The sequence below is a fragment of the Corvus brachyrhynchos genome, unplaced genomic scaffold (genome assembly GCF_000691975.1).
Source record: "Corvus brachyrhynchos isolate BGI_N302 unplaced genomic scaffold, ASM69197v1 scaffold95, whole genome shotgun sequence".
Taxonomy (NCBI): domain Eukaryota; kingdom Metazoa; phylum Chordata; class Aves; order Passeriformes; family Corvidae; genus Corvus; species Corvus brachyrhynchos.
In genome coordinates this window covers 1,024,483-1,051,372 of record NW_008238347.1, presented here as the reverse complement: position 1 = coordinate 1,051,372, position 26,890 = coordinate 1,024,483, and the positions used below count along the sequence as shown (strand labels likewise).

General features: G+C 47.2%; 3 long non-coding RNA genes across 3 annotated transcripts in view; 1 reads left to right on the top strand and 2 right to left on the bottom strand.

Annotated features, from left to right (window-relative positions):
* Positions 1-6: 6 nt before the first annotated feature.
* Positions 7-4,160, top strand: LOC108446967. The gene is made up of 2 exons (XR_001862312.1): positions 7-110; positions 3,810-4,160. It is a non-coding gene; the product is annotated as an uncharacterized LOC108446967 (long non-coding RNA).
* LOC108446968 lies at positions 1,271-13,333 on the bottom strand. The gene is made up of 2 exons (XR_001862313.1): positions 13,194-13,333; positions 1,271-9,133 (listed from the first exon to the last, which is right to left on the bottom strand). It is a non-coding gene; the product is annotated as an uncharacterized LOC108446968 (long non-coding RNA).
* A 12,057-nt stretch (positions 13,334-25,390) lies between these two features.
* The window catches only part of LOC108446957, a 4,689-nt gene continuing 3,189 nt past the window's right edge, over positions 25,391-26,890 (bottom strand). Inside the window, exon 3 of the long non-coding RNA XR_001862299.1 lies at positions 25,391-25,554. This is a non-coding gene — a long non-coding RNA (uncharacterized LOC108446957). The remainder of the gene's footprint in view (positions 25,555-26,890) is intronic.

Here is a 26,890-nt window from a genome sequence, read left to right as displayed (position 1 = left end):
ACCGCGGGGCTCGGGGACAGCCGGGGACAGCGGGAGCATCCAGCCAGCCCAGGGCATCCAAAGCAGCAATCTGGATTGTGACATGGGAACGAGAACCTCCGCCCGCCGAGGTGGGTGCCAGTGGAGCCGGTGGGGAGGAGGAGGAGTTTGGATGTTGGATGTAACCCCGTACTCCCAAACCCGAATTAATGCAGCTGATCTCGTTCTATTTTAAGATCTCCAGACCCATTTTTCTTCTGCACACCCAGATCTCGAGGATGCTGGAACATCCTGGTTTTGTTCCCTTCACCCCGAAACTGTAGCACCCAAAGGGACACCACCTGTTGCCATTCCCTTCTGACTGGCCAATCCATACCCTGCCACATTCCCAATTCCAGACTAATGCAGGATGCATCTCTCAGATGCTCCCATCAGACCAAGCACATTTTTTGGAGACAACCTTCAACTCCTCCTTCATAAATACCAGACCAGATGTAGCTGCAGTTCATCATTTGGCCCCTAACACACTCTGGGCCAGCAGCACCCCATGTGTCATAACAGCCCAGTCACAGAATCACAGAGTGGTTTGCATTGGAAGGGACCTTAATGATTGTCTCATTCCACCCCCTGCCATGGGCAGGGACACCTCCCACTGTCCCAGGCTGCTCCAAGCCCTGTCCAGCCTGGCCTTGGGCACTGCCAGGGATCCAGGGGCAGCCACAGCCTCTCTGGGAATCTGTGCCAGGGCCTCCCCACCCTCAAATCACCCACACATCTTAAAAAGGTGATTCCCTTTACATTGGCAGCCACAGAATGGGTTGGGCTGGAAGGGACCCTAAGGACCACCCAGTTCCTCGGAGATTTTCCATAGTGCTCTCAGACTCCCACTCCTCTCCCAGCCAGCAGGGTTCAGCCCAGCTGAAGCAGCACCCATCCCCATGCCTTGCACACACATCCCAACTCCTCACATCACTTCATCTGCTGCACAGTAGGATTTCCTTCCCAGTTCTTCCTTGTTACACCAGCTCCATCCTCTTTTCCATCTCAATGTGCACACTCAGGGAGAGCTCTTTATGCTTATTTACCTCTTGCACACTTAAAGGTCCTCAATCAGAATCTTACCTCTGTTTGTTATTATGAAAGATTCTGACTCTGGAGCCTCAAGTTTGCCTTAAGTGCTCCAGTTCAGAAAGGATGTGGAGATAAATCACTTCTTCTAATAAATCTCACTGTTTTGCAGAAAGTCGCCCCATGATTTTGAAAGCTTCCTGGTTTGTGTTGGTTTTTTTTCCCTTTGGGCAAATCTGCAGTTACTCATATATAATCACATAAACTTCTGTCCTCCCAAAGCCACAGAAAACCCATCTGCTCTCTACTTCATCCTGCTCTTCCTCACACCTTGGTTTACCCAAAGAACCAGTCTCCAGATTCCCTAAGGAGCACAGGGACTGCCACAGCTGATCAAGGCAGACCCAGGGTCCAGCCCAGCCCAGCAGCTTGTCTTGGATTAGGAGCAGAGGTATCAGAAGAAAAGGACAAAGTTTTGCAGTATGCAGATATCTTTAATCTCTTCCTGGTTTTATCTCTTTAAACCCTGAAGCATTGAAGATTATTCTAATTACATTACAAAAATTGATACGGTAATCATTACTCTGGATACTCCTGATATCCATAAAAGTACCCAGTCCCTCTCCCACTCTTGCTGAGGACTTGGCTGCTGTGCTAACAAGGACCACTGGGCATCTCCTGGAAAATCCTGTTTATCAGTTTTCAATTTCCTACCTTTTAAGTTGAACTCTTCAAATTGGCAGTACTCTTCCTCTCATTGTACCTGAGCTCCATCCACTCTGTGCTCTGAGCTACCTACACCCAATCTGGCCCTCTCCAACAGGAAGTTAAATATAATAACAGCCTGTGCATCTCTCACTGCTGTTTTCCTTGAGAGAGGTATCAGACTGCATGATCTGAAAGGCCTTTTCCAACCAAAATGATTCTGTCATTCTGCGATTTAATTGGGATTGCTGAATACCTGGGGTGAGGCAGCACTGACTAAACCCAGCAGTGAGTTTGTCACACCTGTGCTGAGCCACATCCCCTGTCCCACTGCAGCTAAAGAATTCCTCCCCTCCCCCCCAGCCCAGCCCAGCAGCCACACTCAGAGCATTCAACCAGCAGTTCCTGAGGAAAACTGAGTCATGTCCACTCCAGCCTGAGCCCTGCCACTCTCAGAGCCAGCAGTGTTTCCACGTATGACATGCTCCCAGGAAAGCTGCAGCCGTGATCCTGAACAGCTCAGGAGGGGATGCTGTGCAGTAAAGCAGCATTTTATGTCTTTAATGAGAATATTGACAGAAGCATATGGAAATGGGGAACGTCATTGCAGTGTGACGTTTGTGTTTCACTTCACTGTGAGTCACTCGTGTGCCAGACCCAGCTCCCAGCACAGGAGACTGAACACATTCCTCACCTTCAGCCTTGGGAGCTCTGTCCTCACACCTGCATGGGCTGGAGACCTCCTGGCACACGAGTGAAGCAATTCTGCTTTTCTCACCCAAAGAACGACACTGCAGGGAGCTCAGCACTGGGGTTTGATGCACTGCTACCACTCCAGGTAGGCCCAGGCACCCAGAACCAAAGTCCCACCTGTGTCTCTCCACCTGCAGCACCCTCCCATTGCCTGAGGCTTTGCAATGCTGGGGACACTCCATGTCCCCTGTGGAGATTTCCTTCACCAAAAAAACTCTAAAAACCACAGAACAAACCAAAAATTCACCAGAAAAATAAACCAAACCCAACAAACAAACCCAACCCAAGCCTATTCTTTTTAGCAAGAGAATTTGTTTAGAAGTAAATGTTGGTTAAACACATCCAAGAGAATATTCACAACCATTTCTTAACTTGCCTGTCAAATAAGATCATGGATTCAGCCAAATTGCTACTGGATAAGCAGACTTTGCCAGGAAGGAAGCAGCCTCGTCGCTGGCATCCTTCGGGGTGTGGCGTGATCTCCATCGCAGGAGGATCTCCTGTCAGAGCTGCTGTATAATTAAACATTGCTTTTATCTGGGCAGCTGGCAGAGCAAACACAAAATCCTGTTACGGCCGACCAGTGGAAGCAGCCCAAAGAGTGATGGAGCAGCAGGAAGGAGGAATAAAACAATCTTTCAAATATTGGAGATGTGGCGGAGGCTGCCGCGCAGGCAGAGGTCAGCTTGGACAACTGTAATGGACGTGGTACAAGCAATTAATTTGTTGGGTGAAGTCAGGCTCGGGAAAGCAGCCAGAGCTCCTGCTTATCTGGTGTTCAGAAAATAATGGATTTTTGGAGCAGAGGCCAGCAAAAAGCTCAGATCCTTAACTTGGGGCTTTGTTGTTGCTGTTTACAAAGAGAAGGTGTCAGTGAGGCTCTGGTTTCCAGGGAGGACAGGGGACAGCAAATTCCCTTCAAGGATATGGTCGCTTAGATACCTTGCTAGATCCTTATTTATGTAAGAGAAACATTATTTTTGTATTTGTAGCTTATTGAATTATAAAATATTAAAATATTAAAGTATATTAAAATTATAAATAGATTGTAATTTATAAAATATATGAAGCTATTAAACCTACAAGACGTTATGGATTGTTTCCAAGAAAAAACTGCAATGAACACGTTGTGCTAAATGAAGTCTCCGGGCCTAATTCTCTGTTGCAACACTGGTGTGACCCTGTGGAAGACCAAAGCAGCTCTGAGAGCCAACCTCAGCCATCCCATGGAGAGAAACATTTCCCTTCATTTGATGCTCTCAAAGGCCCACAACATCACACACAGAGTTGTTTTCCATTTCCAGGCACCTCCCGACTGCTGCCTTCTGTGCCCTGGCTGCTGCTGCTTTGGGAAGCAAAAGGCTCTGGGAAGAGGAGGAGCAGCCCTTGGCCATGAGCTGAGGCCAGGCTGGTGGCACTGGGACCAGACCAAGCTGGTGACGATGGGACCAGGCCAAGCTGCCAAGGGATGAACCTTCCAAGAGCTGTCTGTCCATGGGAGCAGGCTCTGTGCTAAAGGAGCAGCTGGGGCAGAAGGTGCCACTGCTCTGATCTTTACTGTAAATTATTCTCTGTTCTGTCGTATCCTGTGCATGAGGAGCTCGGCACCCTGGAAAAGGAATTTTTGATAATAATAAAAGAACCCCACACTCTAAGCTTTTGCAAGTGCAGAGATGGTGAATTTTGTAATTTCAATGCAGGTTATTTATGTAAAATACCACCAGACCTACACAGAACCTGCAGCATAACCAGGGGAGAACATTGTCAACAAGTCCTGGGTTCTTCATTAATTTGTTTTGGTTTTCAAACCATAACTGTCTCCATCAACAAGACCATTTCAGAAATGACCAAAAACAAATTCAGAATCAAATCAAAAATTTCGTAAATATCAGTTTTAAAGCCAAAAACATGTTTTGGAAACCAAAACATCCAATCTGGGCTTGGCAGCCAGGTTTACCATTGGATTGATGATCTGAACCTAGATCTCAATGATTTTGTGGCTCTGTGTTAGACAAAAGAGTCCCAGTGCAGGGGTCAGGTACCACCAGGGGAAGATCCAAATGGCAGGGGAGGAAGGCCCTTGCTCTTCCCAAGAGGAAGTTTTGGGTGAGCTCTCAGCAATTCCCCCTTTCTGGACAGGAGCTCAGGTCACTCTGGTCACCTCTGCCTCGGGGACAGGAGACTCGCGGCGTTTCCCACCAGCCCACAGAGAGCTCCCACCCCCTGCAGCCCCATCAATCCCTGTCCCGGGCTCTGAAAGCCATCCAAGCATTTGAGAGGAATGGATCAATCAATTGCACAGGAGACACTTTCAAACCATTCCTTGGAGATCACAAATCTTTCAAGCAGGCAGCTCTATTAGATGGGCACTCCAGCCAAATCATTAAGCTCGCTGCCACTCACAGGGAACAATAACTTCTTCTTTCCAAACACTTATTATTCTCTCAGCTACTTATTTACTAAGAATATTTTGGTTCGCTTGATGCTTGGAACATCTTCCTCCAATGCTGAATTGGAAATGATGGAATTGCACATTCAGGATAATTAAATAAGACAGCTTTCTCCAAATAATAATAGTGTTGTAATGTCAGACAATAAATGGGCCCAGCCAGCACAGGCAGGTTTCCTCCTCCCCTTCTGGCTGCACTGCCTGGACTTTTCTAAGGGACAAAGTGTCATTAAAGCTGGTGGAATCACTCAGGATGCTCTTGAGAGGCTTTTCCCTCCCAGCCATGAGCGCCCCTTTTCTGTCCTTCACAGCTTTGCCAGATTTTAAGCAAAACACTTTGAAAATATTTGACAGATTTTTTTCCCCCAAAGAAGTCAGACAGAAAATGCTTTCTATATTCCTGAAAAACGCCTTTAACTGGTGACATCTGTCCCAGCCCCTGATTAGGGCATGGCACTTGGTCCCCTTCAGAGGAGATGGACACACAACACACCCTTGTGAAGCTTCAGGCATCCTCCTCCTGCCAGCCTCTGGATGGGATTCCCCTGAAATAGCCCCAGTGCCTCCTTGGAAAGGACCATCCATCCTGCAGAGCCCAGCACGGACAGCACCAAGCTGGAATTGTTCCTGGGCCAGTTCTGCTCCCCCACATCCCGTGCTGCAGCCTGGACACTGCCAAAGAGGATCCCGTTGGGATGGGCAGAGCTGCAGTCACTGCAGTGCCAATGGACCCCCCTGGCTCACATCCCTGTAAAGGAGTCCTTGATATTTTGCCATTGCTGCCCAGAAATTAATTACTCTTAATTACTCTTTTTTTAATAGCATGGTGTGCTCAACAGCACAGGGATTCTCTGAGGGATGACTTTGCTTGTACCAAATACAGGTCAGAAAGGTTTGGTTTGGAAACTACTTCCAGAGTTTATGAGCCCACTGCTCATTTCATATCAGCATTAAAAGCTTGGACACGAAGTCACAGAACCATGGAATCCCAGACTGGTTTGGGATGGAAGGGACTCTAAAGCCCATCCAATTCCAAACCCTCTGCCATGGCAGGCACATCTTCCACAGGACACCTTCCATAACCACACATTTCCACACTCACACCTTCCTGACTTTCAGACTGTATCCTTTTGGGAATTTAATGATTTTTGTTGAACTGAAGAGAGGTTGCTTTTACCAGAGAAATAAAATCATCCTGGGAACTTCACAGATTTTGTTGTTTGCTGTAATGGAGTTACAGAAAACTCCGGTTCCTGCTAAGGAGGAACTTAGGCACTGAAGACATTCCCCTTTGGACCAGCCCAGCCCAGTTAGCCCCAAAGCACTAAACTCTGGCTGCTATTCCCTAATTCTCCAGGAGCAGCGATGCTGGTGGAGTCCCCACCCAGGAAGGTGCCGTGGTAGCCAATCCTATCACAGCTGGCACTCTGCTTAATTAATCCTGACAAACCTTGATAATGAATCATTGGGAATATGAGTTAAGCATGAAATAAAGCAAACAGCAAGGATCTTATGTAATTCTTCCTACTTCAATGGCTGCAGGAATTGAGTCATGAGATTGTTTTGGAACATTTTATGACAGAAGTCAGGAGAGCTCTTTGTAAATGAAGTTTTCACTTTTTTTTCTTTAAGGACTCGTCATGGTTGTGCACATTTTGTACCAGTGCAGATCTTCTCCTCATGTCTTTTGTTTATTCCCTCGATGTCCTTCCTCATTCATTTTGTAGCAAGCCTGGTCCGTGCAAGGTTTTACCCCTGTGTACCACAACAGCAAACTCAGGCAAAATACATCGACAGCCCTGTCTCCCCAGGTAATGCTAACAGCTCCTTTCTGTTGATGTGGGTTTAGGGTACAGATTTTTACCTTTATTCACTTGCTTTGATAAATTGAATATCAGACAATCATGACTTTTGCCCATTTTCTGGTACTTAACCATGGCTTTCTTCCATGCCCATGCCCATTATACTCCATGAAATGAATTTTTCCCTGGCTTCACCTCTCTCAGTGCTCACCTTGTGGGCCTCTAGATCCTGGTGCTCATCTCTGGGGAAGGCAGCACTGGATCATGCTGTGCCATGCTGCATCACCCCCAGGTTGCTGGGGCACAGGACAGCTGGGTCCTTGATGGCTCTTGTTCCATCCAACCACACCGTGTGGGGCCATGGAAAAGCCTCTCCAAGGTGTGGGTGGGAACGTGGTGTGGGAGCACAGGGTTGAGCTCAGGGTCTACCCAGCAATGTTTGACTCTCCAAGACTCACTGTGTTTTCCACAGAAAGAAAAAGCAATGTACAGGGACTGGGAACATCTCCATCGCCTATGAGCTGCTCGAATAATGTTGTTCTGTTTGAGATGCCTCCTTATTGTAATGACTGAAATCAGATTTTTCAAGCCCCATTTAGGGCTTTGGGAAATGCAGGTGTTGAATTTCCTCTCTCAGGAAATTCTGGGCTAATAAGAGCTTTCTAGACTGGTTGCTTGAGCTAAAGGAGTAGAGAAAGGAACTCAAAATAACCTGGAGTTACTGCAGGACAAAATCAAAACTGTCATTATTTAACCCTCTTTGTCGGGAGCAGCAGGGCACTGATGGAGGCTTTAATGAGCTCCAAAGGACTGGGCTTCAGAGGAGGCGCTCCCAGGTGCAGGAATTGTCTGAAAGTAGGTGAACTACTTTTAGTGAAGCACCGGCGGGGTGGCCTGCCAGTCTCAAAGCTGATCCACTTCCACTGAGGTCGATGAAAACTCATTAATTTCAAAGATTGGAGCCTTAATTCGAAATCTGTTGGCAGAGCAGGGGGAGCCAGTGTGGAGAATTAAAGAACACGAGGACAGAGGACATCCTGGCCGTCTCCTCACACGGATCCTGGCGCTGGGGACAAGCGGAACCAGGTCAAATTCCTTACACAGGAGATTAAGTGGGCCACAAGGGTTACAAACAGGCTCTGTGTGTGTGTATCAATATTTTTACACCCAGAGAAAATGGATTTTATCCTCAATTAGTCCAAATCGAGGACTGCCCTTAGCAGTGCGTTCTGATGGCTCAGGATTCGCCGCGGTACAAATCGCAATGCCTGAGGGTTAAAGAGTGGAACTGCCTCAATACCCTCCCAAAAATTCCATCCAAACCACAGCCATGCTCATGACTCCCTTTGGGAGGCAATTATTGTTAACCACAAACCTGGTGGAAGAGGCACAAAGAGTTAGAAAAAGGCTTTTATGAAATACAGCATGGACAGAGGTGGCTATGTCTGCACAGAGCTCTCATTCTCCAATTTGTTGGCACTTGGCTTCTTTTAGGTCCTTCAGGGGAGCCAAAACACTTTGTCTGACCCAAACCAAACATATTTGAATGAATATTTTAAATTTCCAATTAAATGGAAACAAGTATTATAATTTCTTGGAATTACTACTTAGCATTTTGTTGAAAACCTGTGTCAGAATGTTGCTCTTTTCTGTGCAAGCTGTAATGCAGCCCCTGGCCCTCCTGGAGCTGTCCCCAAGGGCTGTGGCCGTGTCACCAAGCAGGGGCTGAGCTGCAGAGTGAAGGGCCTGGCTCAGGACCCAGCATCCAGCTGGACACAGCCCTAAGGTTTGCTCTGGGCTGGCTCTGCTCCGGACTGGATGATGGATCATGTTAGGGATGCTGCCAGACCCATCTCCCGTCTCAGTTATCTGAAATAAATCCATTTTCCTTGCTTCAAAATGAGCCCCCAGTGAAAAGCAGAGCATGGGAAAGGGGGATTTGGGGGGATTTGTGCAGGAAATGCTCCCCGAGCTCCTGGTGCTGCTGCAGGCCCTGGTCTGGCTCCATCTCGGCCCTACCCTGAAGCCAGAGCTGGGCTCACCCTGAGAACACAGCAAGAGGGGCCTCCTGCAGCCATTCCTCGTTTATAACCACAATTAAATACTGAGGCAATAGTGTCAAACAGGCAATTTCAGCCTGCCCCTTTCCCAGCTTTCCCCAGATGTGAAAGGAGCTGCTTTGTGCCGAGCACCTTCAGCAAGGATTGTTTTATTGTGATATGCAGAGCTGAAACCCAAATCTGATACAGATATTGGATCAAACCTTGTACTCCGTGGCAATCTAATTTTATCCTGACATGTTGATTGCTTGCTCTTCATCTGTGGCTGCTGTCCCAAAGGGGGCTAAGTGAGAGGAGCTGCTTTTTTTTTTCCTTTCCTGTAAGAAGATGATATGAAATAAATTCAGAAGAACACACACAAGAACAATGTGGGGTTTGTTATTCACAAGACAGCTCTGAGAAGGGAAGAAATTGGAGCTGAGATTTGTGAAGGATGGTACAAAATATGATGGAATTTCTGACTAATAAATCACACAGAACCCTTCCAAACCAAGGGAACTGGTCCATGTAGGGGCTTTTGAGAATCACTCTGAATTGTTCTCCCTGCTTTCCATCAGGTGGGAAACATGGAATTTCTTGGAAAAGCCAGGCCTGTGACTCATGCCATCTGTGGACATGGTAATGGGGAATTTACAGCTCACAGACCAACCAAATCCAACCCTCAAATTTAGGTGCAGTGTTTCCTCTGGGTTATGGAATTTTGAAGTAAGGAATGTCCCTCAGAGGCACATGCAACACCTTTAGGAAGGGATGCTGAGCTTTGCCACAGTGGAGAATTAATTACTTATCATTTAAATAAGGGCTTGCAAAAATTAGAAGGATTTCCACATATTTCCATGGATATCAAATTCCAAATATAAAGCTGAGCAATGCTAGCAAGGGGCACAGCACCAGGCTTGAACAGCAAAAGCAACAGGAGCCCTTGAGAGCACCAAAGCAGAGGCAGACAGGAGGAGAAACAAGACCCATGTCAGCCAGAAAGCCACAGTCAGGAGCTCCGTGGGTGAAACACACATTCTGCCTCAAACACTGGTGTATTTTAATAGAAAAGGTCCCCAATTCAATAATTTCCCCCCGTTAGCTCTGTTAAGAGCACCCAGTGCAGAGCTCCCACTCTCCCCAGTTTGAACCCTCGCTGCAGTGGAAGATCCCTGGCCCTTCTCTCTGTGAATTCCCCTGGGGGTCACAGGTTCAGTTCAGCAAATATTGGTCCTGCTAATGAAAGAGGAAAACCCGATGTCCATATTTGCAGAACCAAGGTGCTGCCCTTAATTTTCTTGCAAATATTTAAGAAAAAAGTCCAACACAAACTCACCAGCCCATCAGGAAAACCTCATTTGCACCACTGACAATCCAGAATTTCTCACTGAACCTCTCTTACTTCTAATAACCCCAAACTTAGAAGTGTTTCTTAATTTTAGCTACTTTTTTTTTTCTCTTGACCCAGATACAAAGAAGCTTTTACTACTGGGAAATGCAATGTTCATGAAGCAGTGCTAAACCCATCATTTATTTTTGTATTAAACTTGGAGAGTTTCTCTCCTTCCTCTTTAATGACCCACCTTGATGGTGCTCTGCATTATCTCTAAGTTTAGAAGTTGTCTTCTATTCCCACTCTGGTTCCTCCATTAGCTCAGGGCCCAACTCTGCCTAAATCAAACTGAATATTTAAGACACACCAATGGTGGCTCAGGGTTGGCGTGAGTAGACAAGAATAAATTTGCTTTTTATAAGGTTTTTATTAAAAGCAATTCAGTTTGGGGAACCAGAAGATGCATTAAAAGAGTGATGCTGGACTGTGTGTTAATTGCAGACAGTTAATTTAATTAGAGAGAGGGCTGATAAGTGCAGGGCAGTGCTGGCTGGAGACTCCGTGTGGGCTCCAGCTCTGCCACAACCACGGAGAAAAACCCATGTCCTCAACACATCCCTTAACTTTTCTGGTGGTTGGACTCATTAGCAATTTTCCTTTTCATGTTCTTTGAGGGGGGAAAAAAGAGAAAAAAATGGAATTTTGGAGAAGGAGGAACAAGTAAAAGACAGGCAAACCCGTGAGAGCACTTAGGGAGGAAAAAAATCTCTTGTGTTTCTTGTGTTTCCTCTGCAACTTTTCCATTTACACTCGGTAACTCCAGCAGCAGGGGTTACATAAGGCAGCCCCAGGCCACCAGAGGCAGCTCCCAGCTCCCTGCACTTCCAGAGGGCAGAGCCTGCCCAGCCTTGGCTCTGGGGAACCACAGGAGTTTGCAGGAGGTTTTAGTGCTTCTAACCAAGACATTAATTCTAAACAGGAGCTCTAATTCAATCCCATAAATCACCAGCTTCCCATCAAAGCAATGCTCTAGAGTGGGCAGGATTAAGATGCCCTGAGTTGACATTTGAAATCAAAGTAACCACTGACAATCCTTTTCAAACACAGCAAATTTCCTTTATCCTCACTGCCAGGAAGCAGAATTTCCCCCTCCAAAATGGGAATTTTTACCATCACTTTATGTCCCTTTCTGTTTTTATGAAGCAAAAGTTATGAAGGCGTTTCAAACATGAATTACTTGAAACTTCTCCTGCTTAATTCCCACCCGAACTCGGCTGGAATTCTCTAGATCAGAGTGTTTTGGAGTTCATTTTCCATTTCTATACCAATAAAATTGTGGCATCGTTCATATCTCAGGAACACTTAAGGTTGGACTTGATGATCTTGGAGGTCTTTTTCAACTTTGATCATTCTATGAACACAGTCTTAAAAATCAGGAGATGGGAAAAATGACCATTAGTACATTCCCTGTGGGAAGCAGACCTGTTCCAGCTCCACCACTGTCCTTGGTGCTCAAGGGCTCCACGTTGGCTCTCAAGTCCTTCTTTAGTCAGTGCCTTTCCCTGGTCATTTTGCTGTGTGTTGAGAGTGCTCCAGACCACAAATGCAGTGGGAGTGTGGGACTGGGGTCTGGAGAAGATGGAAATGGGCTGGATTCCATGTGTTTACAAAGAGAGGAAGAATCTGCACCTCTCTTGTAGAGGCCTCCAGAGAACGTGGATGTGAACAGGATGGTGAAGAAGCAAAGATCACCCAGCAAACACCGGCCAGCCAAGAGCCAAACCAGGCAAGTTAAACAGCTGCATTATTTAAAACTATTTAGTTGACAATGAGTGTGTAATCTAAGGCTGCAATATAAGCAAAAGCCCACTTGAGCTGAATTGCTGTGACACAATTGTTTGATGATTAATCCCCAAAGTACACTTTAAAGGACACAGACAAAGACTTCAGGACAATGGTCTTATTTTTACTGTGCCACATCATATTTTTCATTTACGAGTGCAGTTACTGTTAAAGAACTGTAATTTCATATTTGGTTCACCCTGCAAGAAGTCTTTGCCTTGTCCCAAAATACTCCCTCAGAAAAGCTTTCACCGAAAGCTTGCAACCAACAGTAAAAACAATCACCCTGAAACCACCCTCAATTTGGGGCATTTCCATCAATCCAGCTCCTGCTGATGCTCCCATTGGAGCTCTGGCTGTTAAATGATTTCTCACTTTCATCCTCGCTCTGAAACTGCACAAAATTCTCACATTTGGGCACCGCTGAAGGCAAAAACAGGAAAGCTGCAAAGCTCCTGGGTCTCCGTGCGAGGCAGGGAGGATTTGCCCTAAATGTCCCCATTTCCATCACATCCTTCATGCTAATTGAGTTTTAAACCTTGACTTGAGCTTCCTGTTGGCAGCTCCTGGCCCACCACACCATACGTTTTGGGGCCATTCAGTGTCTCCTGGGATCTGGGTTCAGCTCCAGGTTTTCCACACTTTTCCTGTGTAGGACTCCAGGGAACGATCTCATTTCTTGCTGCTGCAGTTCCCCTCCCTCTCAGCAATAACAAACCCACTAATTCACATCGCTCCAAGACATGAGAACCATAGCAATAAAACTTGCAAACAGAGGAGAGAGGGAAAAGCATGTAAATATGATTCAAACCCAAGCTGAAGTTACTAAAATCCAATTGAATTCAAATTTCTTTTCCTTTTTCCCCTGGCTGATGTTTCCCCAAAGCTACTCCCTTGAATTACACGTGCACAGTCACCCTTCATTTCCATCAGTTGCATTCCCACGTTGGAAAAGCCCCACCATCTTGTGTTGCTTATGGAGAAAATAATTTTAATGATGAAGGTTTTGTCCTTCTGTGAGTTCTGAGTGCATGGAATGACTGAACAGCCAGGGATGACCTCTGATACCGGGAGAGCTTTGCAGGAATGAAACCAAGCAAATGTCTGACCCCCATTTCAAAAGGATCAGAGCATTTATAGAAGCACAACAAAGAGTTTGAGCAGTGGTACCAACCAAAGAAAGGGTATAAATTGGGTTTGAACAAGCGTGGGAAGTGTCTCACCATCATCAGCCCAAACCTTCCTGCTGGAGCACCAAAGGCATGGGCAGGTGACCAAAGGGTGACATCTGTAAAGTGGCCGTGCTGGGGTGACACCGATGATGCTGGATTTGGTGAGAGATTGGTTGTTTCCAGGATTTCAGCCCTAGGGAACAAGAAGGATGTTGGTTAGACTCAGCTGGCAGCACCACTGTTTGCTTCTTATTGTCCAGGAAATGTGGATTTATGGAAAACACAGTGTCTCAATGTAATGGGTTTTTTGGTGGGATTAGAGGACTGACCATAAAGGTGGTGTTGAGCACAGACCTTCCAGAATCCAACTGCAAAATAACTTCAGATAACCCAGAAACTGCTCTGATCCACAAAGCTCAGCCACTGTGAGGGTGGGGAGGCCCTGGAATGGATTTCCCAGAGCAGCTGTGGCTGCCCCTGGATCCCTGGCTGTGTCCCAGGCCAGGCTGGACATTGGGGCTTGGAGCAGCCTGGGACAGTGGGAGGTGTCCCTGCCCATGGCAGCCTTTAAGGTCCCTCCCAACCCAACCCATTCCATCACTCTGTGATTCCTCCTACAGAGCACACACAATAAATATTTGTTTTTGAAGCACCCCCGTCTTCCTGGGGTCACTACCAGGGTCCCCTCCCGGGGCAGTGCTTTGGGTGGTAGTGGCTGCAGACACAGGGGGGTCACCCGGGGGTGGCTCCAACCCCAGGAGTGACCACAGGATCAGCCCTGAGCTCGAGCTGAAGTGTGAAACCTCCTCTGTGCTACATCAGCCTGTGTGGAGGCCTCTTGCAAAAGCAGCCCTAATATTCAAAATTTAGCAACACCATCTGTTAGAGACTTTGTTAAATAAAAACAACTCATTACCGAACTTAGGTCTTGGAGAAGGAGCACCTTCTTTCACATACAACTGATTTTCTTCAGAAAAACACAAATAGTTGTTTCCCAGTATTTGTTTCCCAGTATTTCTGAACCATTGCCAAAGGTTTCTGACAGCAGCCACGTTCCTAACCTGTAGCCAAAGAAATAACTGTAGTACTAATCTGGAACTGGCAGTAACTCCTGACATTTGAATTATGTTGCTGAAAGGTGTCTTTTTACCAGCTGGTAAATAACGATCCCCTAATTACAGATATAAATCTGGTGAGGTATGAATGCACAGTTGAAAGTGATGAAAATGTTTAATAAAATATGGCCCAGAAATGGAGAATGGGATTAGATTCAGCATCTTGACCACAGGGGTTTTTTGGATCTGCTGATAGAGCCACAGCCCTTGAGGATGGCAACACATCCCTGTCCTAGTGATAAATGTAAGGGGAAAACACTGGTGATTGTAATTGTCCCAAAAAATCTGAGCAACCAGTGTGGCATGAAACCCCTTTTTAACTATCCAAGTTCTTATGGCTGCTGCAGGGAAGAGCATTTATTATGTGCTTTGCTGATAATCAGCAGACCTTTAATAATTTCGTTTCTCCAGCGAAGTTTGATGAAGATATGGTTTCCTTTTGGGGCCTGGATTTGTCACCTCTGTGATTCAGACTTATATCAGAGATCTCTAATGACAGAAATTGGAAAGAGCTCAAAACTGTAGTTTATTTTTTTAGTAATTTTTCTTTTTAAATCACTTTTTAAAATTCTATCCCAAGTCAACTATTTTTAAAAAGCTGTGGCAGCTTGATCTGAAATGGCTTTTTCTTGGTGCTTCACTTTCAGTTTTTTTGAGTATTACATTTATTTATTAAATTTCTTTGTTATTTTTTGGCTGTGAATAAAGACAAATTCTTTTACTTAAGATTGATTTTTCTAATTGTAGCCCCATCAAAAATCCCCAGCACAACTCCTCCAGTGACTTCCACAAGTCACTGACCCCAGTAGAAAGCCTGAGACAAAGCTCACAGGTTGGGGAATGGTGAAGGACCTTTCTGACCGCTCAGCACAGCTCAGTCCAGGTTGGATTTCATAGCTCATCATTGTAATTATCAGCCACAACTGCAAGTGCAGCCCAGATCTCCATCCCACTTCTGCAGCTTCCTGTCAGCTGAGCCTGGAAGGAAAACCAATGGGCTCAGCCTCCCTGCCCTGCTTCAGGGAATGAGCAGGGAAGTTCATTCCCAAGCTGCCAGTGCAGCTCCTTTCTCCAGCACTACATTCATTAACTCTGCAGCACAACACCCAAATTACTCCTTTTAGCTTCTGCGAGGATTTTCATGTCACGCTCGGGGTGGTTCCATCTCATTACTGCTGCTTCTTTACTGTTCCACTGTTGCTGCACAGGCACTGCCCATACAAGGATTAATTAATAAATCACGTTCTTAAATCCACGTGTTCCCCTGAAAGGAAGGGATCTCTGACATAACATCTGCCTGTGTTCAAATTACAAATTACAAAAATGAGACTCTGCTTCTGCTCATCCCATCCCATCCCACACCTTCCACTGTCCCAGGCTGCTCCAAGCCCCAGTGTCCAACCTGGCCTTGGACACTGCCAGGGACAGCCACAGCTGCTCTGGGCACCCTGTGCCAGGGCCTCTCCACCCTCAAATCCCAAGAATCTTCTTAATTCAGACCTTACTGAGGCCATCTCTGATGTGGTGATGAAGAACACACCAGGGGATCATGGTGTATTTTATGGTGACCAACACCAACCTACCTCAGAACTCTGCTCAAAACCACCCCCCACCAGCCAGTATTGAAACCCAAACCCAACCCAGACCCTGCCATTTCAACACCAGTTCTCTGGGCTGGGCACCACTGAAGGTTAAACCAATGAAAAGGGTTTTAGGAGGAAACTTGTACAGGAGAGGAAGAACTGGGCTGCAGAAGCTGGAGCTGGCGTGCAAGGCTGAATTAATAGCTTAATGCAATTCAGTTCTTACTGGTTGCCTGGAAACTAACTTCGAAAAAAAAAAGAAAAGGAAAAGCACAAACCATAATGGGTGTAGAGGGCTTAATAGGGAATTATTGATGCCACCAGACTGTCTGACAGTCTGATGGATTTCTAACTAAATCACTCAAAATGCTCCTTTATTATTACATGTTCTCCTGAGTAACAAGGTCCAAGGCCAAAGGAGAGGAAATATTCCGTGGTGCTGGTGCTGAATGCCGGCAGCGGAGCCTGGTGCTGCCAGCCCAGCAGGGCCAGCCCGGCTGCTCCCGCTCCCCTCCGTGTTTAACACGGCACTACCGATGTTCTCCAGCAGCAAACACGAGGAGCGCTCGAGAATTCCTGCCGGAGTCAGCTGCTCGGATTAACCCTGCAGGCCTGCTCGGGGGGAGCTGCTTCAGCCCAGCCTAAGCCGAGCTGCTCGGGAAGCCAAGGCGCGGCTCTCGGACAAGCGCTGGCCGGGGGAGAGCCGTAGTGAATGCCCATCGCTGGGAAACCCACGCCCTGCGAAGTTCCCTGCCATCCCAAAGGCTGTGCAGTTCCCTGGGTTGGGGAATCTCACCAGAGCCTGGAGGAGATGAGGGATCACAGGCAGGAAAAGGGGAGAAGCGAGAGCTGAAGCAGACACTGGAGTGATGGAAAGGCTCCTGTTCACCCCAGTAAGCACCCTGTTCATCCCAGTAAGGACCTGCCTAGTCTGGGAAGGCACAAAGTCAACTGTTAATGGTGCATATTTTAATTAACCAAGGAAGCAGCTCAACGGTTCTGGCATCACAAAGCAAGTCCTGACCCTCCACCAGCCTCCCCAGGTCACAGGAGCAGCACCTGGAGCAGCCCCAACAACCAGACCCTGGTGCCCAGTTTTCCATCTTGGAATAGTGCAGGTTTTATCCTGATTATTTTTGACAGGAATTAGGTCAGTTCAATTACCCTAAAATTCAGATGAGCATCCACCTCTCTCCTGGCTACTTTTGGATATATAAATAATGCACTGACAACACCAAACCAGAAAACACCGCAAACCCCAGCACCTTCAGCCTGCTGGAGACCCCCTCACACACAGATGTCCAACTCTGTGCCTCAGAGACAAATCCTGGCAGGTTTTCAGGGGTAAGGATGACCATACGTTAGAAAGAGCTTTGGGAACAGACCCCGTCTCTACTGCCATCTCTGAGGTGCGTTGTACAAGGGCTGGATAATGTAACTGTAATACAGAACATACTGTAATATAGAACAGTGCAGGGCTAATTTTGAGTCTGCTCCTGATTTATCTGTGATGTCAAGATATTCAATAGATACCTCGAGAGCATTTTAAATAGTCTCTAAATAAAGCAAGTCATTATTTCTTGCTAAAAATGGGGTTTAAAATGAGCTAGTTACTGAAAAAAACCCAACAAACTGTAATTTGTTTTCCAATTTCATAGGTCTCTTTCCCATTTCCAAGTGATCTGTGGTAATAAAGTATCAACATGGAGATCAAGTGCCCCAACAAAATTGTTTAATGACTTCTAGAATGTACATTAAATCCCTACAGCCTAAGCTAAGACAAACAATCACACACCCTTTTTATTACAATTCTTTAGAAACTCTGGCTATAAATAGAATTTAGCTCACCAGTTCACTTATTTTTCATTATTATCCCATTACCCACAAGTTCTGTTTTCCATGTATCCCTTTTGAGGGGTTCCTGAACCAACAAACCTGGCAGGTGGAGCTGTTTGAGCCCTCAGTTATGAGAGGAATTTCTGGATTTTCCAGAAGGAATGGAAGGGAGGACATGGGTTTTGGGCTGAAGAGCTCCTTTATTATTACATGTTCTCCTGAGTACCAAGGTCCGAGGCCAAAGGAGAGGAAATATTCCATGGTGCTGCTGGTGAATGCTGGCAGGAGAGCCTGGTGCTCTGAAGCACTGTGGATTTCCAGGAATGTCCCCTTCCTGTGGGAGCATTTGTGCCACGTGTGGACCCCACAGCCACAGTGTGAGGAGCCAATGAACCAGCACAGCCCCACCTTGGAAGGACCCGGGGGCACCTCATTTCTGTGGGCTGGCTCTGGGAACAAATGCATCTTCTCCCATAGGAATTTCCATGGAAACAAACTGTTTTAATGGGAAACCATTGGGTGAGAACAACAGCCCCACCTCCTCACACTTCCCCACCAAATCCCACAGGTACCAGGATGGCCACGGCTGTCCAACAGCTGGATTGATGATCAACAGTTGGACTTGATCTCAGAGGCCTTTTCCAGCCTTAGCAAGTCCATGATTCCATGAGAAACGAGCACTGAGCTTACAGGACCCTGTCCCAGTGGGATTCTGCAGAAGGTGAAGCAGTCTCAGCCCTTGGGCTCTAACCCAGCCCTGTGTCCGGAATTATTAACACCCAGCTTACCTGGAGTGGGTTTCCCTGGGAAAAGCAGGTGTGGAGCACCTGGCTATCCCCCAGAACCTTTGGAGCAGGGCTGAGTGTGCCAGCCAGGCTTTCCAGGCACAGCCCAGGGAGGGCAGCCAGCCCCGAGTGTCAGGGGGGCTCTTCTGCTCCACAGCATCCCTTACAGAAGCAGAAAGGGATGTGAGAGGCAGAAATAGTTGGACTTGACATCCTGATCTGCAGAGAGACTGGCAGTCACCAGGCTCCCATGTGACCTTGCTGACCAGAATGTCTGGGAAGTCCTTGAGCTGGGCCATGGAGAGCAGACCTAGGAGTCAGCTGCTATTTCTGGCCCTTCCCTTCCCTGCCCAGAACCACAGCATGGCTCCTGGAGGTGTCTGATTAGCCTGGAGCCATTATGCCAGCCAGCCCCAGCTCCAGACAGCTCTCATCAGGACCTTTTAATGTAAATTGCTGTCTCCTCCTTGCCATCTGTGGAATTAAAGTGATTTATTTTAGCTCAGGAGCTGTCTCCGAGTTGGTAAACTTTTGCTGGTGGACATAATGAAAAGCAACCCTGAGCCTTTTCTTCTGGGAAGGGGGAGATGTCCTCCTGAAGTTCAAAAATGTCAAAGTCCTATTTCTTCATAGTTGCTGGAACAAGTAATTCCGAGGTTGTTACTCTGCAAAATAATTCATAGATTCCAAATACTGATATTTATAGCTGAAGCAGAACTCCTAAAATCTCATGGTTTTAATGGGAATGTTGGCAGGTCCTTTATTATGTCACAGCGAGCAGTGGTGTTAAAAGTTCTGGAATCAAACTATCAATGCATGATAAATGGGGGGTGAGCTGCTCGTGTCACACCACTTATTAAGTTGGTACCATAAATTATTGCACTGTAAAAATCAATGTTTACCTCAGACTTCCCTCCCATATTTTCATTGCTATTTTCTAGAATTCATTTAAAAACTACAAGAAACAAACAAACAAACAAAAAAAGAGACACAAAACCACGTGAAACAGGAAAATTAATTTTCTTCAGGCTGAATTATTCTCTATTGCCTAAACAGAACAACAGCTGAGAATGTTGCAATTAATAAAACCATCTAGACAAGAAAGGAAGAATCGGAGATAGATCAGACCATGGAGCTCAGATATCAACCAAAAATTCCAAGAGCTGAATCAAGAAAAGTATGATTTTTCTTTTTTTTTGAGAATGCATCACTATTTATCAGCCAATTTATACTTTTTATTCCCAAATGACACCTCCAGGAATGCAGTTAGTATAGACTGAGTGTCCCTTCAATGTCAGGCACGACGTTCTCACCTTAATTCTCCCGGATTTTGCACAAGGAGAAACATCCACCACTGGGGTAGAACACCCTGTCACGTTCCCCCACTGTGAGGGGATGCTGAGAGCTGCCAAAAACCGCCTGGGTGGCAAGAAGTGAGGAAAACTCTTCATTTACTTGTCCTGAGCTATCTCAGACTGCTGGGATGCCCGGCCCTTCCATCCCTCCCTGAAAGACTTCCACCACATTGAGGATCTCAATCCCTGTAGCTTCAGGGACGTTGCACAGTTGTTAAATGCTGCTGGGAAAAGCTCAGGAACAGCAAAAGCCGGAGAGATTTGTGTGGGAGGAAATCTTGTGGCCCTGTTTGCACTGCACAACCAAACGTGAGCTCGGGATCACACCTCGCCCATGGCTGGAAAAGTGTCACACGCGTTTAGGAGCAGCCTGGCAGGTCCCATGAACAGGAAACAGCAAGAAAAACAGATTTTCTAGGTTTTTACACCCAAAGAGTGGAGCTTTTTTTGAAAAAAAATTAATCCCTGGTGTTTCTGCCAGTTTGGTTTCAGCTTATACTTGGCAGGAGCTGCATGCCAGCAGCGCGTTCCCTGCTTTGTTGTGATAGACTCTGTCTCCCAAAATCCGAGTTTTTGGTGATTCCTCTCCTCAAGCTCAGCACCCAACCACTTCCAGAGCATTCCTGGGCAGCATTTATCAAGTGCCACCTACAATGTACAGGCTGGCAAAAGTCTCCGTTCCTCCAGGCCAGCCACAGCCCCGGAATTTATTGCTAATAAGGCAGAGATTTCGCAAACACCAGCATCAAAGAGCACATTAGCTCTACCTCTGAGTGAGCACATCCCATCTCCGGCGAGGTTTTATGATAGATGATTCAAAGGAGAAAAATTAAGGGGCCTCAGAAGCTTTTATGGCTTTCCTTACCTCATCTGTATTTGCAAAACATCTGAAGCGGGACCCGGCGTGCCGGCATTTGTGTGTTTGGCTTTCCAGCAGAGTGCTCCGCTTGCCATAAATTATGGGGCTGCAAACAGCCAGGTATCAATAAGGCCTACGTGGAGAAAGGTGAGAAGGAGAATTTCCCACCTCACAGGGAACAGGGAGAGGCTCCCAGCCACAGGAGGAGCCCGGGGCTGGGCAGGGGCACTCGGGGGATTTGGGATTTAATCAGAACACTGCCTTGGTTTGCTTGATGGCCACCCATGCTCTGGGATTCTGGGATTCCCCTGCCATAAAAAGGAAAGTCTGAATTTTGCAAGATACCTGTAAGTTTAAATATTAAAGTTCACCTACCTTCTAAAGAAGAGACTGAGGAAGGATGTATGGCTGCCTGAATTGAACAGCTTCAGCAAGGGTTCTGTGCAGAGTGGAGAAGGGAAAAGGCTGTCACAGGCCTCCCAGGAAAGTCTCTCAGATCTCAGGCCAAAATTCCCCCAGCCTACAAATAAGCATTTTTAACCCTCTCGTTAAAAATGCTACAACCTAATAGGGGGTCCTAAAGGTCAAGTACCTGTGCTTTTCATTGCCTGAGCTTTTAGCAGCTCTCCCAGGCAGAATTTTGCAGCTGCACAAACTCATTAATCCTGCAGGTTCAGGGTGCATCTGCAATCTTCTTGCATCCCACATTCCTACCTATTACTTCCAATTTAGATCATCTGCCTTGTTTTCCACCTGAAGCCGTCTGCAGAGGGGATCTGAGCCAGCACAGCTCCTTGCTATGGAGACTTGCTCCTCAGTGACGTGAGCACAGAGTTTTGCATTAAAATCAAAAGAACAATCTCTGAGGAGTCTCTCCTCAGCACTCAGACTGTCCTGAGAGCACGGCATGGCACAAAATGAAAAATCACATATCTCCCTCTCTCTACAGCTGGAGAGGTGTAACTAATTAAACCAATTATTAAACCTATTTAAAATTTAAATTTAAAATTATTAAACCCATAACAATGAGAAATTAAAGGGGGGGGATGCTTAAAAACAATAGAGAGAGGCAATTGGAGCTAATCTTGTGGGTCAGCCTGCAGGAAGGATGTATTGCAGAGCTGCTCTGGGGCAGATGTTTAATGACTGGCTGAATAAACACCATGTGCATCAGCTGGGTCTGTCCTGCACATCCCATCTACTCTTCACAGGTTTGGTGTGATTTATTGCCATCCCTTGATGTTTGTGTACCTGATTGATAGACAAAGACTTCCCAGAATCCCAGAACGGTTTGGGTGGGAGGGACCTCAAAGCCCATCCAGTGCCACCCCTGCCATGGCAGGGACACCTCCCACTGTCCCAGGCTGCTCCAAGCCCCAATGTCCAGCCTGGCCTTGGGCACTGCCAGGGATCCAGGGGCAGCCCCAGCTGCTCTGGGCACCCTGTGCCAGGGCCTGCCCACCCTCCCAGGGAAGGATTTCTTCCCAATCTCCAATCTAAATCTCCCCTCGAGTGTTTTTGCCACGCTCTGAGGAGGAGGGGAGTTCTACTGAGTTTTGTGCTCTGGGCACCCTCTGCCAGGGCCTGGCCACCCTCCCAGGGAAGGATTTCTTCCCAATCTCCAATCTAAATCTCCCCTCGAGTGTGCCTGTGCTCTGGAGGGATGGAGGCAGCACAGCCCCACAGCTGGAGCCTCTCCCCATCCCAAAGAAAAGCTGTACTGGTCCCCACTGCCAGCTCAGGGCTTCTGCCCTTGTCATGAAAAACATGGAGCAAGTTTTGCTTTGGTTTGTAGGCAAAGATGGATGGGCTAAAGCTAAATCAGGGCCAGGCTCCAGGCCTTTGCCATCCAATTTTTGCTCAGTGAGCTGTGGAAGTGTAGAGGGACGTGAGGATCTTTAAGGTCCCTTCCCACACAAACCGTCCTGGCACTCTGTGCTATTTACATCTCAGAGTTACTAATTTACTTGTTGCATATTATACATATTATGTTCAATCTTAAAATATTACTTTATATTATTTTTAATTCCATGCCAAATTTTTGGGTTTTTTTTGTTGTTGTCCTGACCTTTCCAGAGCACCGAGCTTTGCCAGCAAACCCAATCATTTGCCCATGCTGCACAAAGGCAAAGCTAACTGCAAAATAATATTGGTGCCATCTATTTATAGCAGATATAAAATCCCCACAGGAAGCTGGTAAATCCCCTTCTCTGTGCTCAGGTATGAGGGGCCACAGCATTGCTTTTCCAGTAGGGCTTCATTATCCAATCCTGGTGATTGATGCCATTCCCGAGTAATCTTTCAGATAAATGAGCCCTCCCCATCTCATTTCCATAACTATTTTATCACCGTGTGAATTAGCTCCTCACACTTCTGCAGAGTTACCTCTCCAACAGGAATTTCTTTACAGAGCAATAGAAACATCCAGCAAATAAAAAACATCCCAGCAAGTGCTAAATATCTCCCAACAAACTTCCGATTCTTCTCTTTTGACAATTAAAATATTGACATTTTTTCATCAACTCCTTTCTCAACAGGTGAGAAAATCCAAACCAGGAAACAAGGACCAGGCAGAAGGCAGGGATGTTTTCTAGGAAAGATAGTGGTTATCCAATAAAATCCAATCTAGATGTAAAATCCAACTATGTGAAAATCTTCCTTTCTCAATATCTGCAGGAGTTTCCTAAAACATCCCTTTTTTTTGGAAAACAGCTTCAAACTAAATTAAAAAACAGCTTTAGAAATTGGGTTTAAAGGACTTGGAGACAACAAAAGCCATTTGTTCTGAGGCAGTCTGGGTTGGCTTAGATTGGTTCCCTCGATTCTGAGCTGAGAAAGGTGTGAAAATAGGCAAAGAGGAGAAAAAGATTTGACTGCTCTGGATGAAAGGATCAATTCCTGATGAGTTTCTGTTTGTGCTCACTATAAACCCATTTTTTCAGGGGTGTCACATAAATCCAAGTGTACTCTCACACTGAATGAAGATGGAACTGAAACCAGGGTGGGATTTGGGGGTGTGGGTGGTCAAATTCAGCCACAGAGGTCTCATACCTCACCACTGGGACGTATTTAAGATGCTCTCTTCATCAAAACCCCTTATATTTAAAAAGAAAATAAAATGTGTTAAACCCTTTTCTAAGGACAGGGTGTGCGATCAAAGGAAAAACCAGGTGTGGAAAACTATGACCATTATTCAACTGCTCAAACATTTCAATATTTTCAATTTAAAAGTCATTCTTGCTAAAAAAGCTGTCACATCCACAAGCTGACCAATGCCATATATAAAAAATTGTCCTTCAGAATTATTTGAATCACAAAAAATGCTCCCAAACCAGGTTTTAAAGGACTACCTAATGGTAGTGTTTATCTAGGAGAGTTCAGCAGCAGAGTGTGGAGAAAAGAGCTTTGAGGTGCAAAGCCCAGCACTCCCAAGGGATGGAATTGCCAGTTAATTCTCCATTTCCGGGGATTTCCAGGCAGGCCCACCCAGATCAGCCCAAGGATGGGTCAGGTTTTCCTCTGTGGCAGCCAGGACTCGTCCCAGTGACACCCCCTCCACCCCCAGCAGCTCCTGCAATTCCCAGTTCCTGACCTCCACGCCAGCCGGGATGGTGAGGGGTGCCCGGGGCGGCTGGGGCACAGCTGGGCACAGCTGCAGGAGGATCCAAGGAGGAACCTCCGAACAGGAGCACCCAGCATTAACAATCCCGGGTTTCAGGTGGTTTTGAACGTTTGGTGATGGCCAGAAGGGTGGTGGGAGCTCGCGGCTGGTCCCAGATGAGCAGCAGTCCCCTCCGCGCGTTCGGTACCTCTCCTCTCTGGTGAGCAGAGCCCTGCCATCAACTCCCCTCCAAAGCTCTGCTGCCAGCAGTGTCCTTTCCGTGGCGGGGAGCGCTGGCACCCAGCCCAGTTCCCAGCTGAGGCCATCCCAGTGAGCAGCACATCCCAGCACAAAGTGAGGGCTGGGATGTTCGGATGCAGTTGATCCCCGGCGTTCCCGGCCTCGTTGCCATGACAGCGGAGCACCAGGGCTGCCTCCTCTCCTCTCTGGAAACGCAGCTCTGCTGCTCCAGCGCTCCCAGCTCCCGCCTCACCCAGCAGGGAATGCTGGCAGCGCTGGCACGGCTGGGCAGGACAGACCCGCACTGCTCCTGCTCCCAGCACGCACGCTGCTGGCACCTCGGGGCCTTGGCAGAGTTCGTACTGCTCCTACAGGGTGTGCGTGAAGGCACAGCCCTCACTGGGATGGAGAAAACAGGGAACGCAGCCACAGAGTCCGCAGGTTCCCATCGAGAGGACTCCTGCAATTTACCGTTCCTGCAATAAAACCACAGAACTTCGTGTCACCACTCCAGGAGCTCAGGGGGACACGGAGCTCCTCCAGACTCCTCTTTGCTGGCAAACCAGGCTGTGCATTAATGATGGAATAATTTCTATTTCTGTCAAGCTGATGCCAAAATGTCCTAACTTTTAAAAAACTTGGTGACATTTGTATAAACTATAGGGGATTGCCACCTCTTCTAAATCCAGATTTCCTCCATAACCTGGGACATTATTCCTCATGTTCTGTGCTTGTTCTTCAGCCTGCGGATGAGCTGAGTTTCCACTGAGATGTCTTTCAAGCCTTTGCTCCCACATATTCTTAGATTTCCCTTCAATTTTTCTATTCACATAGAAAATATTTATGTTTCCATACAGCCTGGCTTTACCTGTCGTGCAGCTGGAGCTCAGCCTTCCCGACTCCCTGGGGTTTGTCCCCTGCATGTCCCTGAGCAAGGACACCTCTGCACGTGGAAATGGGGAGAAGCACCCAGCAGCTTTCATCCTCTTCCACTTCTCCTTGAAGGATTTCCTTTCCTTTGGAATGTTCTCTCTGAAACTGTGCCAAAACGAACAGCATTCCTCAAATTCAATTTGTTATTGCTTGAACAACAGAAGAAAACATAATATTCTTGGGTATATAATATGCAAAATATGCTTGGGTTTATTATTTGAAAAACACAGACAGCTTCGCCTTTGGAGATTAGGGAGAGCAGAAATAACATTCCCTCTGCAGAAATAAAGCTGTTTTTCTCAGCAACATCCACAAATGCTGTCCCAGGTGTTCCACTGTTTCTGTCCATGGCTGGACACAGCACATTCCTTAACAGCCATGTGGAGACAGGGATGTGAGAAGCACATCCTAACCCATGGGAAGCTGTCCAAATTTCCCCTTGTTCCCTGCTCCCCATCCCCAGGGACCTGGGGCAGCTCTTTCCTGGAGCCCAGATGATCTGATTTACCCATTCCTTAAAAACCTGGCCTGGTGCCCCTGCCCGAGGCAGGGGGTGCAGTGAATTGGTCTCTAAGGTCCCTCCCAACCCCACCCATTCCAGGATTCCATGACACAGTGCCCATCCATCCCAGCCATCAGGACAGGATGGGAAATGCTCCATCCCAAAGGTCTGGGGCTGTGGAGGAGGAAGACAGAAGCACCAACAGAAGTTCTGCTGATTTAGCACCCAGTGCACCCAGTTTCCCTCTGCATTCAGGGCTTTGTTGGCAGCTCCAGACTCCCTTCCCAGCTCCAGAGCAGCCCCTCAGGAGAACCCCTGCTCTGTGAGTGGATGCACAAGAAATGCCCAGACACAAATTCAGGCCACCCTTTCCTCTTCGAGCCATCAACACAAGGATGCAACAAATACAGCAGCAGCACTCCACAGGCTGCTGGACTCCGCTCTCAGCCTTCTCACTCAGCCAAGAACTCCCACAGAAACGCTTTTATATCTCAAGACTACTTGAGAGGAACCTAAGTACTGCACTGTCACTGCCAAATTTAATTTTTTCGTGGAGCTCTCATCTCACTGAAAAGCTTGCCAGCCTTTCTGAGGGCTGAGAGCTCCTCAGGGCACGGCCTGGCCTCTCCCCAAGAGGCACAACCTGCCCTGGAAGGCCAAGGAGCTCTGCACTCCCCACCTTGTTGGTCTGTCCCCCTCTCCTCCTGCGTTCAGAGAGCAATTCACCATCTCAAGTACATCTTCTGTAGTGGCTGCAGAGTCACCCTCCTGCAAGGGGAGCACGCAGGGACCCTCTGCAATCCCAGAATCGCTGAGGTTGGAAAAGCCCTCCAAGACGATCAAGTCCAAGCTGTGCCTGACCCCCACCTTGTCCCCTGCCCAGAGCTCTGAGAGCCACCTCCAGCCCTTCCTTGGAAACATCCAGGGATGGGCACTCCA